Raw genomic sequence first — 13,262 nt, forward strand, 5'->3', positions numbered from 1 at the left:
TGCAGTGCCCCGTAGCTGGGAAGTTTATGAGGCATTAAAGCAGTGCCTGGAGCCCTCCAGTGCCATATAAACTGTTCTGTTACATAAGCATGTTGCCTTATGGCCGAGCTCGTGGATATAAATTCCCTCCAGGTGGCTAAAGGGACCGTGCTGCAGCCTAGAATTGCCTGCTATTTATTATTTTATGGGTCTGGGGACAGTGAGACAGCTTAGCTATGCTTAACCCTCCCAGCACTTCACAGCCACTCCAGAGCAGAAATCACCACTAAACCTTTACTTGAATCATATTTCTAGCCTCAAATTGCTTCAATCCCACTAAGGATTTTTCCTAATCATAAAATCTGCCCCAAAGTTTGTACAATAAGGTGAGGGCATCCAGGAGAAATCAGTCTGGGTTTGGACCTGACAAACCTGGATGCTGCCAATGCCTTGGGAGGGAGCCAGACTGGGGACGGGTGGCACGGCTGTGCCGGTGGGGCTGGCCTGGACCGAGGCTTCTGTGGGGTGGCAGCGTCCCCTCGACCTGGCTGCCCACCTGAAAGTAGTGCCTGGGAAGTTCCCACAGCTGGAGCCGTTTGAGCAGCTTTTTGCCTTGAGTGGGCTTCAAGCAGTTTAATCCAGGTGACCCTAAGGAAAAGTAATACTTGATGAAGCTTCCTCTGCACTTCTAGTACAGGCACAAAAACAGTCTTGGACAGCTCAGAAATGTCTCGAAGTGATCTTCGTATCAAGCCAATTCACCTATTCTGGCAAGCCCCGCGGTGGTGATGATGTTGGAGCAGCCGAAGCTCAGTGATGCCCAGGAGATGGGTCACTTGTTTGCCAGAGCCTCAGCGTTCCTGCCTCTGCAGTGACACCGGCTGGCAGGCGGCACCGCCGTGCCCGAGGGTGCTTTGGGGGACGATTATTTTTGGGTTGGCGTTAAGCTTGTGACCCTCTATGCAGCATTGTGCTTACATTGCAAAACGAAGAGCTTTTAGCACATGGAGCGTGGTATATTTGTTTTTAACATCCATACTGCTGTGTTTGTGCATTGACTGTGCACTGAAAAAGGACTGAGGAATAGAAGGTGGCCTTTGGAGAAGTCGGTGGAGTTTCTTTGTACCCAAGGGCGATCTCAGGCCATCGGAGAGCTGCGTGTCCTGCTGAGATGAGGTGGAACCCACTGCGTGGTCCATTCTCCAGCCGTCTGTCCCACCTGCACCTTCCTTCCTGGTGTGTCACTGTGGGGTCAGCACATGGTTTCCCCACCCGAATTCAGCTGCTGGTGCTTTCTGGTGGAAAGCTGGAATTTGGGAATGCTGGAATTTGGATTCAAAACATAATCTGTATCCACAAACCCTTCCAGCTTCTTTTCAGACAACTGAAAGCAAACTGTTCTTGGCCAAACCTGAACCTTTGTAGGGTTTGGCTGAAGCGTGTCTATTTCCAATGGTTTATTTCCAAAAATAACTCAGTTTTTGGCTGATAGGAAGCAGAAAGATAAGATTTTTTCCTCCATAGCAATGCCTCTTTTTACAGCTGAAATTATTTATGTGATAAAGATACCTGCTGCATCTAATCTCAACGTTTCGGAGTTGCAGTGTGGATAAATACTTCGACACTTGCCCAGTTTGCTGTCTCAATAGGGATGTCTCTGAGAGTTGTATCATTGTCTTGGTATTATTATTGCACAGGGAAATACAGAGAGGTCTGGCACAAAACTCACTCAGTAATGTTTAAACACGTTCAGTATCAGTGTGACTGAGCAGATAACTTGCATTGAAAATAGGGGGGGAACATTTCTTGGACTGGATTCATCTCATTCTAATACATCTGATGAAGATGTATGTATTGCAGTTACTTAAAGCTAGCAGAAGTGAATGCCATGCTCAGTAACAGCAGTGCACATTTTTATTGCTCTTCATCCCCAGTGTTTTGATGTTCCTGGTCACCTGTCAGTTATTTCCCTGCCCCAGATGGCACAGGGTTGGGTGCAGAACACTGAAGTGGGCGCAAGGAGGTTGGTGCAATTCCTCTCTCTCTTACTGCTTTGCTGGATTTTGGATAAATTCTTTGCTGTGCCTCAGATCTTTCTGTTCTAAACAGATGATAATGTTTACCACCACTGTGCAGTGCTTTGATTTCTACAGGTAAGATGCTAGGAATAAATGATTCTTATTCTGCTCTAATATAGTATGCCTTTCTCACATCTCCTCACCCTGTAGCACCTCTTTTGATGATCCCATTGTTTACCTCTTGTCCTTTATTTATTTATTTATTTATTTATTTATTCCCCACTCAGTTGCAATGTAAGATCCCAAGGTACGATTTTCAGGAAGCAATTTGTGCCTCTGAAAGATGGGGTAGAAAGGGAGAGGGTTTCCACCCATGTCCTGTTTTCACAGCTCCACGGGGTGCCTGGGCTCAGCCTGGTTGCTGGTCCAGGTCTGGACGAAAGCTCTGTAGTGCATCAGGGTGGCTCAGGGGAGAGACTGGGAGATTTGGGGGGAGCTTTTCTGCTTCTCTTGTTCAGAAAGCAGCTCTTTTTGGGCTGTTTTCGCCTGGCCAAGGATCAGAAACCTGGTCTACCAACCAGCCAGGTGCTGTTACTGCAAGCTGGATGGAAGCACCTCCCAGGTGTTTGTTTACTTATTTTTTTTCCCCTAAAGAAACCTCATAGGACACCTGTACCAGAGCCTTCCCCGCTCAAACCAGCCATTCGCGCTGGGTTAAGCAACTCTTGGACCTGAGCAACGTGTTTAACCTCCTCCCGACCTTTCTTTGCTTTCCAGCAGCCTTGCAGGTGTTAGCAAGTAAATACCGCATGCAGTAATTTTCCCAGTAATATCCCCATGTAGTTGCCATTAATATTAATAGTAGCTATTATTTGCTAAATGGACTCCTTGGTTAACTGTGTATTTATTGTAGGTTGTTTGAATAAAATCAGAGTGTGATCATTGCTATGTAGCAGGCTTGAAGGTGGGGGAAAGAGAAGAAATAATTAGTTGGCAGGTAGCCTATAATTACCTGGATAGCATGGTCCTGCTATGCAATTAGATGCTCAGCACTTGCTATGTAAATAAAGTGACCTGCCTGGCTAATATGTCCGAGACAGTAGGTTAACATGCAGCACATTTCCACCTGCAAATCTTTGTAAAAAACCTGATTTCCTTCCTAAGCTTAATTCCCCACTGGTGTAAGTCCTGCGCGAGTCTTCCTATGGAAGCTGAGTACAATGGGCAAAAGTCAGACTTCAGGTCACTTTGCTGGCTTTCCTAGTTGATTAATCTGGCAGGGATTTATGTTAATGTGGTGGAGCTTTGCAAAATTGAGTTCCTGTATTTTGGCAGCCGGCGTCATTCTGAGTTATAATTTAAATGTCTGTTTAATAATCAGAAATGTTTTTTTTGGTCAGTGAATCTGATTAATATTTCATAGGAGCTAGAGTCCCGTTTCTCTCATGCTTCCTTACACTGGCACACTTTAATTTATTCTTCAGTCATTAGAATGGTAAATGGCAAGGAAGGAGGGGGATTAAGGGTGTGATTTTCTAGGTTGTTATTCATCTCAAAGAGATGGAGCTAATTATAAAGCACCTTTAGCGCTAAGAAAGGCCCAGTGGCTGCGAGGGGATGTGATTTGCTCTTCAGTGCTGAACTGTGCTGTTTATACTGAGTGTGCACAAACGAGATGCGGCTTCTTCAGCCACAGCCATTGATGGCTCTAAAATTCTGTTCTTAAGTGTATTTGATCATTTTGTAGCTCTTATCCAGGGCTAGATGTTACATGGGGCATCCTTGTAGAAGACTCAAGGGTCCTCCACTGCAAGGAGTCCCTGCTCTAGCTCAGTTCCCTCCAAATTATCATCAACTTTCAATGTGGTACTGGAGGATTTGCTTAAATGATGGGTTTCATGAATGGTGATCAGCCACATGCTCCTTATTTTGAGTACTCTCAAAATAAGACACCAGACTTTTGACAGTCTGGTGTTTTATTTGCTGATGTTCCAGGTCCTTCAGCTGTAGTCTGTGGTGGACGTTCCCAAAAACTCCCTTGATGCAGTGAGGTCAGGCAATGGAGGGATGCAGGCATTGCCAAAAGGCATACAGGGGGCTGACGTTATGTGCAGTGGGCACAGTTCTGAGCGTAAGAAATTCAGAGCACTCAGAAACAGATCCTGTTATAAAGTTAGTATCATAAGGTGTACCTGCTGGGAGACAAACTTGATTTCTTGCATTTCCTGTCTTTTGAGTGCTTGACTTGGCAGCTGTAATAATGTTTAATGATAAGTTATATCTTATTGATGTTCTCAGTGGAATGATGGAAAATACAGTTATCCTACAACGAAAAGAATAAAACCAACAACCCTGTGTAACATTTAAATGATTTCCTTTTGCAAATAAATAGGATGGAAACCCTTTTCCATTGTGTTGTGTTGGTATTCTAGTTCAGAAAAGAAGCAAGCAATCTTAAACGGGCAGAATTGCTACTGTTAGAAGGAGTAAAATATATATTTTAAGATTCTGTCAGTGTATGCATGCACTTAAAATTACACGTTATACATTGTAAAATAAATTGAAAGAATAATTCCTGCTTTTTTGCTTCTGCCTAAGGTGCAATCCAGAATTGATATACTGAGAGAAAGAAAGAAGAGAAAAAAGTAAAACTGTTTCCTGAAAGATAATAAGCACAACGCTTTAGGGAAGAGGAGAATTACTATGAGAAACCGATTCTAGGCAATACCTAATGTTGCAATGGCCAAAGCATGATATCTAATTACTTCTTGTTTTCTTGAAGTGGAGGAATGCTGCAAATCAAATGTTTTATTCATTGGAAGAATAGTAGAGTGTCTAAATCAAAGCCGAAAGGCATCATACCAGTGTGATTTGTATTGCTGGAGAGACGTATAGGAATCCTTCAAACCTCCTGATTAAATGCTGTTTGACAATAGACTCAAATTATTCATCAACTATCTGTCCATGCACAGTAGCGTTTTCTTTTGATCCTCTTTGGGTTATCCATCAGGCTCCAGCTTACCAGAACTGAAGTGGAGATAAAAATTCTGTTGTGCTAAGGAAAGAGGAGGACAAAGCTCTCGAGGCAGGCTTGCAGGCTGTACCGCGTGTGGTTGTTTTGCATCCATCCTTGGCGGTGGGGGAGGATAACAGAACAGAAGTTTTATGTTATAAATATGCAACTGTACAGCTCGTGGTTAGGACTGGTATGGTATCAGTGTGATTTGCTTTGACTACAAGTGTCTGAATGAGCCTGTTTAATAATTTGGTCTAGATCTGCCTTTGCCTCCTCTGGTCTGCTTTTTTTATTGCCTGGATGTGGATTGATGGAAAATATTTCCCAGGTCACTGCACAAATTGGAAAAAAAAGGTTGTGGTTTTCTTTCACCTTTCTCTTAAGCCTGGCCTTCCGTGGTCTTTCTGTATAATTTGAGCCCTGCCTTAGAATCCTGAAACTCATGGAAGACATTTGCTGTGTGTATATATAAAGGGTATTTATTAACTGTTGGATGCTGTACCATGAGTATAGACTGCAGGGAATCCTCCTGGCCACTGAGTGTCATTGTTAACTCAGGAGAAGTGGGGTGATGTGAAAAATCTCTGTAATTGGGGAGATGAATCTGTGTGGGCAGCTTGGGAAGGCGTTGAGTTCGCTGGAATGGTTTGCTGAATGGCAAGGTCAGTCTTTAAAGAAAAACTGCTGCATGTTCCCAAGCATGCTGGGAGCTAGATTTCATACAAACTTGTAAAATGCGTTACCATGGTTCCATCACAGGGCAGGATCCTTGGCTGAGATGAGTTTAACACTACGAATTTTGGGGATTCCCACGTTTGGACACCTAAGGCTGCTCCCTGTTGCCTCTGGTTTCCTCCTGCTCAACCGAGGTCTTAGACTGAGTTTCCCCCCCAAACTCCCTGCGCCCTCTTCCTTGGGGCTTGTGCCTACTGAAGTCATCTCTGTCGTGCAGGATGAGAATGATGCTTTTCTGCTCTGTGCTGTTATGTGCCCGTGTAGTACCCCAGTGCAATGCCCAGTGCTGTGCAGCAGCGAGGGCGTGGGGCAGGTGCCCTTGTGCAAGTGCAGGATCCTCTTCCAGCTTGCAAAGCCTTGAAATGCAATAGTCTAGAAGAGAGCCATCACCACCAGAAGCAAGATTATTTCCATAGAAGGAAAAATACTTGAAGAAAAGTAGTTCAAACAGTGGTTTGTGCAGCTGTTTTCAAATAGTCAGTGAGTTTTATTACCTGAGTATTGCCACTTCTCTTTATGGCCATGTGTTATGTGAGCAGAGTGCAATTTCCTGATATCTAAACTTGTGAATTAATGCTTTTACTGAGTGTATTATTCATAGGGTTGGTTGGGAGCCTTGAAATTCGCTTGCCTTACTATGGACTATTTGCTATGCAAGGTAAACTGATCTTCATCATCAACAGCATCAACACTGGGACTAAGATAAGGACTCTGTTTTCCGGACTCTGGGCTTGAAATGTGCCCTGCATTCGTGTTAATAACACTGACTTCAGTGATGGCAAGAGGAAAGGATGTGGCTGGAAGGCATCAGCCTGGGGTTCAGAGAAGGAAACTATTGCAGGTAGGAAGGAATGTGATGGCTGGGGTTGCCAAGCTAGCGCACTTTAACGCCTCTTCTGAAAACCATCTCTCTCTTACCTCTGCACGCTGCCTCTCATTGAGCAGTTGCTCTGCAGGTTTCTCTTCAACTGGGAAAAGAAGGGTCCTTTCTCTGCAGGATGGCAAATCTATCTTAAAACTCCTATATTATTGGAAATAAGATACTGGTGTTTTACTGACTGAGCAGGAGAGGAAGCCCTCTTCAGCTGCATTAACTTCAGTAGGGTTAACAGCAACATTGCTATTGCCTAGTAGTTATGTTGCCACGAAAACACCACCTTTCTGGCCTCAAAACCTCCTTAAACCAGGCAAGGGCTTTGCAAATCCCATCTGGGCGGTGTGGCTGGAGCAGGACAGCCAGGAGGAATTCCACAGTCTGCCTGTGTCTAGCCAGTTAGGTGAGGGGGGAGAGGAGCGGGGTGGAGGGAGAGGATGGTGCTGTGCCAGAAACCACCTCCTTCCCCTGCCGTAGCCCCATAGCTGTGGTTTAGCTCCTCACAATCCCAAAGTCGAGGTGGCTCTCTCATGGTCATGCTAAATCACTTTTCTTCTGGCGGGGATTGGGTCAGACAGTGGAAGAGCTTTCTGCGTGGCGTTTAAGGCCATTGGTTTCACTCGCATGCTGTGGGGTTTCTGAGATTTCTGGGGGCCTCTTTGTGCAGAGCCCTTAGTGCCCTCAAGTGCTAGAGGAGCAGCTGAGAAGCTGTTCTGCCCAAATGGATTTGCTATAAATTATATATAAAAAAAAAGTTTTTGAACCAATCTCTACATTGTTATTCCCCTCCCCCCCCCCCCCCCCCCCCCCCCCAGTCACTTTTCTTTAGTGGATGAAGCTGTGAAGCTGTAGTTCAACTCTGCTTTAATCTGCGACCAGCTCAGAGCCCTCTGGGAATACAGGCATATTTTTGGTCCTCTCTCTGAATGTTCCCTGCCCACTTGATTCAGAACCACTTATCTCAAATGTCTCTTGCACAGCTTTAGTCAACGCAGGCTGCAGAGAAGAGACCTTATCTATTCTGGGCAAGAGGTAGCACAAGCCTAACATTACACCAGCACGTCCCTGCAGCTGCTGGGGGAAGCACCGAATGGAGACTAAGTGGAATGGGCATTAGGACAAGAAAGAAAGATAATGTTGAAAAAATATAGAAGCACTGTGTTTCCTCTCTCCTGGCAATAGTTGTTTTTTTTTTTTTTTTTTTAATTCTTTCCTGTTTAGCCAATTAAAGTCCTTAATTGCCACCCTGTCCCTATTGACTCTAGCAATTGGCACCATGCTGCTCTTGTCTGCTGCCCTGTGAGCTGACCGCTTGCACTCAGGGGAAAAAAAAAATCAAATAGAGCTGTTTGGAAAGAGTAAATGTAAATGACATAAGATTACAACATCTGAATCCAAACCAGCATCACTTCCATATTTGGATGTCTTGTTTCCTATGAGAATAATTCTAAAATGTGTTTGAATGTCCATCTTCCCTAGAAACTTCTGTTCTTCAACAAAAGCCACTTACCCTGCAGCAGCTGCACGGTGCTGGGCTTTCAAGGAACAGTGTCCTTTGGTGCTTGGTGTTTGCCCTTATTCTTGGGGGTGGTGGTGGAGGATGGTGTTTTATGAGGGATTTACTTTTAAAAGTCTTCCCTGTTGCTTCGGTCTAACATATCTGCCAGATGCAGTGACGGCTCTTTAATAAGAACGATCCATTCTGTGAAATGTTGCCTTTGGACAGGCACTTTATTAAGAAGGACATGAGCAGGGGAGCGATTTCACGCTCACAGACCTCAGCTAGGTGATGCGTGATTGAACCCTTCCTCAGGCTGTCGGCTCCCAAACCGCAGTGATATAACGCGGGTGTTTCTGGCAGACCGGCCGCAGCAGGAGCTCTCCTGCTTTTAACTTTGCAGCGGCATCAACATCCCCCCAGTTCCTGCATGCTGCTTTGCTTCTCATTTAATTTGTTTCCTGACTGATGGTTAGCACAGAGCTTTTAAAATAGGTTGTTTCAATATGCAAAGTTGCAAAATGTCACCGTTCACCCGGTGCCAGTTCATGACTTTGAAATGGATTGCTGGTTCCTTAGTGAAATTCCTCTTGAATTAGAGAAGCTTGGAAAGAAGGGAGCATAACGTGCGTTAGGGCGAGGAGACCTTATCTGCTGGTATCCATCATTAATCTTCATCTTTTTTCATTCTCTTCCCAACTGTTCCGACATTATTGTGCCTTCTCCTGGGGACAACATGTGCTCTGCTCTGTTACTCAGTGCCCCAGGAGGGATCAGGGAGGGCTTCCATGGGACCTGCCATCCTTCACCAGATGTGACTATGGGCAGAATCAGCCTCAAAACAGAGACAGCAAGCATCAGGGGTTGTTTTTGCAGCCGCTGAAATCAGCTGTGCTTGGGTTGAGGAAAGGTGTCTGCTGACCCGGTGTAAAAGGTGACTAATTGTCATTTCCCCGTGCCTCCCAGAGCTGCTGCGGTTTGTAAGGCCAGCTCACTGCATTGTCACAGGCAGACAGGATTGTAAAGGTTAGACAAAAGCTGCTGCTCAGCTGCTGCTTCTCCTAAATCAAAGTGCCTCAGCTGTTGACATCTTGGAGAATTTGTTAGGGAGTTAAAAAAAATAAAAGGGCATTAAAAATATTGAAGTTGCCATATTTAATTTAAATGAGTCATTCTATAGTGGCCTCCACTTTAGGCTGATGTATATATAATACTTTGAGGTGATTGCATTAATCAATTAAATTCAAGGCAGGGCTTGATGCATCTTCTCTATTTTTATTTGGACTCAGTTTTGTCCTGATTATAAGAACAAAAAACCAAACCCAAACAAACAAAAAACCCTCCAAAACCAACCAAATAAACAAAAACCTAAACAAACCAAGAAGGTAAATACGTTCCCCCTAACACAATGAAATATGGCACGGCTTTGGGCTTGGCGCTTTGCTCCTTCTTTATGAAATAGTGTTTGGGTGACCTTTGTGTTCCTGAGGCTGAAGGGGGCAGTGACTAAGACCTGGCAAGGCAAGGATCTGCTCTGCCAGCTTTTTCCACAGCACTGCTGCCAGAGACCTGAGGAGAAGCTGCTTTTTGCAGACTGCTCTCCTTGGATGGTGCTCAGGGTTATTTGTGGTCTGCGAGCGACCACCTGAGCCGTGGGGCGTTCCCTTGGACCGAAACTCCTGATTTTCCTCTGCTTGTTTCTGAAAGACTCGGGGTTAACTCTTCCAGCCTGAAGGTTTACGTGGCAGTGGGTTATATTTGCATATATTTTCATCTTTTGCTAGGCTTTTTATGATCAAAAAATACAATTTGTATGCATGGCTACAAAGGCTACAGGATGCTGTTTGACCAAAGGGAGCGCTTGCAGAGCATGTCGTGGCACAGGCTGTGCCCTGGGCACTGCTTTTGGGAGGTTTGTTGGCATTGCCTCTTGCTGGGAAGCAGACAAGGATCGTGGCATACAGCAGCTTTTTTTCTTTTCCACACCAATATTTCTGAAAACCCATTTCAGCCTCAAAACATACGCCTTTAAAGGTAATTATATGTTTCCCAACTCTGTAGTATTCTGCATCAAAAGGAGTATTGCTTTTTTTTTTTCCCAACAGTCTCCTTGTGTGAGAAAGCAGTGGCTTTTTCTTTTTTTTTTTCCATTTTATATTTGGGGTGCAAAGCGGTGAAGTGCCTTAGCCACAGCCCAAACTGAAGTCACCGCTGCAGGTGCCAAAACCATATTTGCATCCCTGGATGCACCCGTCCCCTCGCAGCACCTGACATCTGCAGCGGCCACGTGTGCTCGCTCTCTCTTCATGTGTTTATTTGTGCACACACATCTGGCCGGGGCTCTGTTGTTATTTCACAGCCTGGTGCTCTTTGGGGTTCTCAGCAAGTCTTGGGGACAGCCCCAGGCAGCAGGGGCTACAGCAGCAGGTGCCAATTTGGAGTCAGGGATTGGTCCCTCATCCTCTTGTATTTAGCAGTGCCGGTCTGAAGATTTTTAACCTGCTGGAGCCTTTGTGATGTTGTCCATCAGCCTCATACCAATGCACTAAGCCCTGGATGGGGGCTGCGATGCACCCAAAATAAATACATGATGCAAGTGGAGAGAGTGAATGGTAGTTTGCGTGGGGACGGCTGCCTGCCATGAAAGGCACAGGCATGTCAGGTCTGTCGGCTGCTTTCCTGTCTCATTTTGAAAGCAGGTGAAGCAGTGGGGAAAATGAAACATCTGGAGTTTTCATAGCAAAAATTAATATAAATAATTCCTCTTGCTAGCACTTCCCGACCAGCATCTCCCCATGTGTTTATATTGTCTCCCTGCCGAAGGGTTTATATTTGCAAGATAAAAGCAACTTTAATTCTAACGTAGTGCTTAAGTACTTCTTATTTTGACTCAGTGAGATCCTCTATTGTTGGCAAAACTTGGTTTCTGCGCCGTGCTCCCAGGCAGTTTTTGGAATGGCGTGGGCTGGGGCCACCAGCAGCTTCCCCCAGCACGCCAGGGATGGTCACCCTGCTCCTGGCCCCTGCCCCAGCCTGGTGGAGGAGCTGCAGCTTCCTTCTCTTATTCCTGGGGAGAGGAGTTCTTCGCCCCCCTTCCCATCTACATTTGCATGCTGCAGAGCTCCGTCCCCAATTATTATTATATTATTTTGCTCTGGAGCAGTAGCATTTCTTTGATGAATAAAAATGAAAAAAAGTTGAAAAGTGTGATTTTTTTATTTTTATTTTTTAATTGGATGACTCTTTCTCATTTCCACTGGAAGGGCTTTCACCAGCAGGCTTTTCAGCTGCATTGTTATCCTCTAATCTCTCCACTGCCCCTGTTCACCTGGGAGGCTTTTGGTTAAATCAGACTCGTTCTCTGGGCAAGGTTCTGTTCATGAACTCCAGAGGAGCACAAAATCTTGCCAGGGTTGAACTTAGCAGGAGAGCTTCACATTCCAGCATGTTGCGGTAGTGCTGGCACCTTTATGCCCAAGTAATTCAATAATCTGCTGAAAGCACGAATTCTTCTATCCAGTCCCCTTCCTTCGGTCTTCCCAGATGCAGAACAACGAAGCCCACTGTGAGCATTGTGGCAGTTGCTGCATGGTCAAAAACTGTCAAGGTTTAATTGAAAACGGGCTTGTGGGAAGACATTCGTCCTGTTGCCTTAATCCATCCTCAAGGAATCGAGTCACTGACAGATGTAGTGGCACATGCACATACATGATAGCACACGTGGGCACGTGAAGGCGCTGGGTCCAAAGGAGGGATGGCATGAGTGGGTGTAGGGTGTGCATGGGGCCAGGACCGGGAGTTGTGGTGGGGCAGGAACCTCCCCCGGCTTCTCCTTCCTGTCAGAGAGGAGTTAAATCCATGTCAGCTAGGATTGCTTTGCAACACAAATTGAGGACAAAGCTATTAGCATCCCACGCTTTGCTGCTAGGTCTTATCTCTGAATTACAGGTCAATGAACGTGTTTATTTGCTAAGTTTTCTGCTTACACTGACAAACTACTGATGGTTTCCCCTTATAATAGCTCCAAGGTCAGAGCCGACCATTAGACGCTGGGAGCAGCGCCACTTTTTGCTTTGGAGGGTGCGTGGAGTGCGTTCCTCATGTTCATTGCCATGGTGCTGCTTGCTGAGAAGTTCATTACGGTTCTTGGAAAAACGCGTCCTGTCCCCACGCAGGACTCGCAGGCTGTCAGGGCACAAATAGCTCAGGGCCTCCAATTTGCTTAGAAGATAGTTATCAAAGCATACAACAATAATTGCAACAGGAAACAGGAAGGTTTTTAACAACCTGTTGAAGAGAATAATTAGTCTGAGTTGGGGGACAGTAAAAGATGAAAATGTGAATTGGCGAAAACAACGAGCCAGTCTTTCGTTTCTCGTAAATTGGCTTTGAAGACAGAGGAGCCATTCTCCCCTGAGAATTTGCCTTACTATACTTCACTTCTGATTTTTTTTTTTTTAAAGTACAGTCCTCTCCCAAGGTCTACATGTCTGTGAGAGTTGGTTTAACTTATTAGTTTGAATTCCAAGTCTGAAGTCTGTCTGTGCAGGACTTCAGATCCTGATGCCTCCAAGCCTTCTTTGAATAATGAACCAAAAGAAAAAGCAGCTCTGATAGTTTAAATTGGCTTCCATTTTTTTTTTCTTTTTTTTTTTTTCCTTTTTCTTCTTGTTACTACCTCCGATTTTAAGGATCCAAACTCCTTTAAGGGGATAGTGTGATTTTAGTACTTGAAATAGCTTACAGGGATAAAAAGCTTATGAGTGTCAAAAGGTACACCTTCTTACGAAGTGCCTTCATGTGTTAAAAAACAAAACAAAACAAAAACCAAACAAACCTTGCTAAATTCTGCTAATGAGCCACTAGTGGCAAGTAGTCAGAATGGAAAAGGACAGGCAGGTGCCCTTCGGGTAGGGGCTGCTCCCTGTCCGTGCCTGTTTTATGAGGCAGCTTGAAAGGGGCTGGAGAAAGAACCAGGAGCAGCCACTGTGAATCTCAGCGTAGTCTCAAGATGATAGCCTACCGTGGATCTCCACCTCCACGCAGAAGTGGATCCAGCTGCAGCTTTTGGGCACAGACCAAGTGAAACTGTGGCCCTTTCATTTCCATCAGTAACAGAAACAACAGCAGGTTAACGGGGCT

The sequence above is a fragment of the Anser cygnoides genome, chromosome 19 (genome assembly GCF_040182565.1).
Source record: "Anser cygnoides isolate HZ-2024a breed goose chromosome 19, Taihu_goose_T2T_genome, whole genome shotgun sequence".
Taxonomy (NCBI): domain Eukaryota; kingdom Metazoa; phylum Chordata; class Aves; order Anseriformes; family Anatidae; genus Anser; species Anser cygnoides.